The sequence below is a fragment of the Halichoerus grypus genome, chromosome 4, assembly GCF_964656455.1.
Source record: "Halichoerus grypus chromosome 4, mHalGry1.hap1.1, whole genome shotgun sequence".
Taxonomy (NCBI): Eukaryota; Metazoa; Chordata; class Mammalia; order Carnivora; family Phocidae; genus Halichoerus; species Halichoerus grypus.
Genome location: NC_135715.1, coordinates 109,750,162 through 109,755,416, shown reverse-complemented (window position 1 = coordinate 109,755,416; position 5,255 = coordinate 109,750,162).

Here is a 5,255-nt window from a genome sequence, read left to right as displayed (position 1 = left end):
GAGGGCCCGTGGAGAATGCACTAGCAACTCTGAGAACATAATCTACCCCTCTGCTCATACAACCTGGTTATGGGGTTCAGTTTTTCCTTAACCTTCGATTCCTGCAGATAGCGTGTCTTGTTTGCTAAGGAGGGTCTTGCAAACAATGGAGTAGTGAATACCAGGTTTAAAGGGGAGGTGTGGTTAGAAGGAACATGATACTTGGATTTTAAAAAGAAAATGGATTTTTGAATTTGGCATTATGAACAGAGAGCTGTCATGTTTCTTTCTTTCAATAGAGAAAATAAGTGACCCAAAATAGAAAATAAATGACCCTTGCTGTGATTAGCAACTCGCTGTGTCTGTTTAGTGTCAAGAACGCTGCTAGTATATAATAAAAATTTATAATCATAGATCACCTCTTCAAACAAAAATGACTCAACAGAGAATATATCTTTATGTCAGGTCATCTTACAACACTTTTGAAGTTAAGGAGTGTCCTGCTTGCATAGAGCAGACATTTCCTCAATGTTGAAAACTGATTATGACTTACTGAATCTTGAGCTTGTCTTTGAAATTACTCCTAATAACCCAGTTGTATGGCCTCCAGGTTTCTATTATTATACTCTCACTTTGGTGGTGAGACTTTGTATGCAGTTTATGAAAATTTTCCTTATTGATGAACACATTAGTCCACTGTAGTGAATAGCATCTGGTTTGGAACCCTGAGCATAGTATGTTCTCAATAAATATAATAGTCACCAGGAATTGGGAGACATTCTGGGGAGTATGAAAGACATTATAAGATCTTAACTTTTAGTGGGAAATACAGAGGGTACAGAACAAACACAAATGAAATACAATAGAAATACTAACATATACAAAACTCAGAATTTAAAAATTATCATATACACATGCATAAGGAAGAGGCATTTGTAGTGGCCAGAGATTGACTTTCCAACATGGTTCCGATGGAGGAGATGGATATAATTTATGATAACAGCTAACATTTAATTAAACACTTACTCCCGGCCAAGCACAATGTTAACAACTTTTGATATATTGATTACCTCATTTAATTTTCACTACACTGTAATATTATTATTTCCATTTTACAAATATGAAAGCCAGGGCTCAAATTTCAAAATCATTACCAAGGTGGATAGGGAGGCAAGCCAAGGTCTGTAGCCAGAAAACACTATGATCCGAATGTTTATTTTGTGTCCCCTGCAAAATGCATATGTTGAAATCCTAATGCCCTCTGTGATGATATTAGGAGGCAGGGTCTTTAGGAAGTGATCAGGTCATGAGAATGGAGCCATCATGAGTAGGATTAGCGCCCTCATCAAACAGACCCCATAGAGCTGCCTCACCCCTTCTGCCATGTGAGAACACAAGGAGAGGGCAGCTTTCTATGAACCACAAAACAGGCCTTCACCACAATCCATGCTGGCACCTGGATCCTGGACCTCAGTCTCCCGAACTGAGAGAGATCAGTATCTGCTGTTTAGAAGTTACCCTGTTTGTGGTTTTTAGCCGTAGCCCTCCAAACAGACGAAGACAATGTACAACGGTATGGAAGAACAGTAATCTTACAGTCGTAGGACTGGGGGTTCTGGAGCAATGTTCAGGCATAACCCCAGCTGCACTTTTAGGACTCAGGTGGAAACTGAAAGATCGCTTGGCTAAGACTGTGCCTCTAGAGATCCAGTTACCGTTCTGACTCCTCCACAGCAGTGTTTGTGGCATCCTATTGCTGAGTGTTGCCATCCTCGTGCCCCTTTCTGTCCCTGATGGTACTTCTCCTTCTGCTTGGCACTTGTACTCTAGCTCCTTTCTCCCCGCTGACTTCTAAGCAATCACGCCTTCCATGGCCACATGGTCTCCGCTCCCTTCCTGCTTCCTGTGTGGATGCCTTTCCGTCTCTGAACCTCTCTCTCGCTGTGGCCTTCGCTGATGTCTTGAATCCACATGCCTCTGAGACTGGCTCAGGCGTCAGCTGGCATGCATCCCTACCGAGGGGAGGAGCTCTGTCTCCTCAGGCCAGCCCAGAGACCCAGTCCCTGAGGGGAGACAGCAGCCTTTGGGTAAATCACTCATCTCACGTTGAATGGACCTGGCCAGGTGTGATGGTAATTTTATGTGTCAACTTGGCTAAGTTATGGGCCCCAGTATTTTTGTCAAACACCAGTTTCTATGCTGCTGTGAAGATATTGTTTAGATGTGATCAACATTTAAGTCACAGACTTTGAGAAAAGCAGATTACTGTCTATAATGCAGGTAGCCCTCCTCCAATCGGTTGAAAGAAAGCCTTAAGAGAAAAGATTGAGGTCCCCCTCCAAGGAAGGAATTTGGCCTCCAGACTGCCTTCATACTCAAGATGCAGCATCAACTCTTTCCTGGGTCTCCAGCCTGCTGCCGGCTCTGTCAATTGCAAACTTGCTAGCCCCCACAGTCTACTGAGCCAATTCCTGAAAATAAATCCTTCTCTCTCTCTCTACGTATATTCACATCGCCTTGGTCTGTTTCTCTGGAGAACCCTAATACGCCAGGGGAGTAGGTTCATGACGACAGTGAGCTCTGATAAGAAAAGGCATTGTGTTCAATCTAATCAGAGCCCATAAGAATGGAAACTAACTAGTTGATCTGAGGAATGAGTGACAAGACTAAGAATACCTTAAATAAATAAACATGAGATGGCTTTGAATTGGCACATGGAATATCAGACAGTCAATCATACGAAAAGTTTCATTATATCTGAAGCTACTGCAGTAGAATGACTTAGTATAATTTCAGCTTGAGGAGGGGAAGGAAAACTTGGTTTTATTCAGCATCTATTAGATGTCAGGCCCTTTTATGTACAGGAAATTGTCACTTAATTTTCATTTAATTTCACTATATTTAATTATCACAATATAATTTATCGCATTTAATTATCACAATATCTTGAAGTCGGACCCTGAGATGTAAGGAGGTCAATTAACTTGCCGATGGTTACCCAGAAAGCAAGAGATGATTCTTTTCTTGACCAAGGATACCCAGACAGAGTCACTCATTACTTGCTTGAATGGACTGGCCTTTATTTATTTTTTTAAAGTCAGAAACCTGTTAGTTTTTAGGGTAAAGAATCAGAAAGTCACGTGGTGGAAAGGAAGAGAGCACGAACTATGGGTTCAGACAGATCTGGCTTCAAATTCATTCAAATTACTTTATTCAGTATATAGTCCCCTCGAAATGTACTAGGCCTCCTAGGAGGAGCCCCTCAGTGTCTGCAGGGACAGCTTGAGCCTGAAGAAAGTGTAACCCAGAGGTGAATGGGAACAGAAGAGCTGAAGCATTTTCAGAGCTCCCTACTTCAGCAAGCTGCAAAAAAAGTCGTAAAGATCTTCAACTTCTTCTTCCTCTCCATTCACACTATTATATACTGGTCTGCCCAATATTGCCCTTTAAAATCAAGCCTCCTTCAAGAGCAGTGAATTCACCAGCTAGGATTTCTTCGGCATCTGTATGGGGCGTAGGATCCCATGTCATTCTTGTTTAAGACGCCATACAACTTCAATAGGATTTGCCGCATTACTCACCAACCCCTCCTCCCTCCAAAACCCCAACGCGGTATTATAAAACCATTTCAAGACTAAATGAATCCTCAGTTCGCACTGATGATGCTGTATATCACGCCTCCGTGTTGCCTGTGGGGGCATGGAAGTCATGTTAGCTATGTGGTGCGGTAGACTCACCTGTCATTAAAGTTCGGAAAATCACAACTCCCTTCCTTAGAAAGAAAGAAAGGAAGGAAGGAAAGAAGGAAGGAAGGAAGGAAGGAAGGAAGAAAATCTAAAAAATTCGTGCTAATTTTTATCACATTTTAATTGCGTGATTATTTCCAGAGATGGAAATAAAGGTCATTTCTAATCCCCAAATTCTAGTTTAGTGTTATCTCAAATCATCTCTCGATAAACCGATCATTTAAAATGGTCTATTCTAATTAGAGACAAGTTTGGAGTTTTCAATCGAGAGAGAATGAATGTTTCTTTCGGCTCTCTCTTAGGTGCTTGTATTTCAGAGCCTGCTAAGTATTTCAGAGGAGGCCGGACCTCCCTCTACAAATCTTAAATTGCCCACGCTTTTGAACTGCCTTTCTCTTTTAAAGCTACCTAGGTTAAAAATTAAGCTCCTACCGGGAAGGGCACCTGTATTTGTTCCTCCTATTATGCAGCTATACTGAAATGCTTTACAGCTGTCTAAATTAGCATAATTAAATCCACATCAATTAAAAACCTCAATCACCTCTCTCCCCTTCACATGTAGATGGTGACATTTGTCTAAGGTGGGAAATAACAAAGGAACTTTTTAGCAGTTGATGGTCCGGCTGAAAAGGAGGGTAATAGGATTGGTCTATTGTCCTGGGTTCACCTCAAGACTGGGAGCAGTGGTCAACCCGAGCTGTTTGGCCCGAGGAGTATGCAGTTTGCATTGCAATGCTGCGGGCACCGGGGCTGGCCATTAGAGATGTGCATTTTACAACTGGCCTTTCCTTCTATTGCTTTTATCCACCAGTAATGAGGGTAAACAAAGCACCATTGTGACTTTGGGGATGGTGGTTGTTTTTAAACTGGGGAAGCCGGGTGACCTCAGGATAGCGACAAGACTACACCGTGTGGTGCTGGCAAAGAAAATTCCGGGAGATGAAAACTGACGTGGGGTCCAGGGGTTAATTTCTGGAACAGGCAAATTTGCATACAAATGAAAAATGATGGGCTTTCTGTTCTCCTAAATTTTCAATGTCATCGGCATCAAACCACAGCCCGTTCTCCCTGGCCGTTTGAAGAATATTCATTACTTTAGAAGAAGGGTCACCTTGTTTGGTGTTCAACTCAATGCAGGTCAATGACTTCATTTGTGAAACTTAATCTGGAGGGTGTTTGGGGTGCATTTTTGTAATTCTTCCAAATATGGCTTAAATGAGACTTATTTTTATATTCATAAACTTTTCTGAAAATACACTGAGGGGCCATGTGGTTGACTACTTTGAGCATTTGCCTTTTTCACCCTCTTGAGTTATCTAACCACATTTAGTTGACTTTTTCTTTTTACAGGGTTGCAGAGGATAACAACTTGGTGTATGTTTAGTTACTGGATACGAGAGACAGGACATGACAATACTAATTCTCCAAAGCACATGATATTTTGCCATTTTTATTCTGACTTTTAATTGCTTTTTTTCATATTTAAAGACTTTAATTTTTTTAGAGTAGTTTTAGGTTCTTAGCAAAACT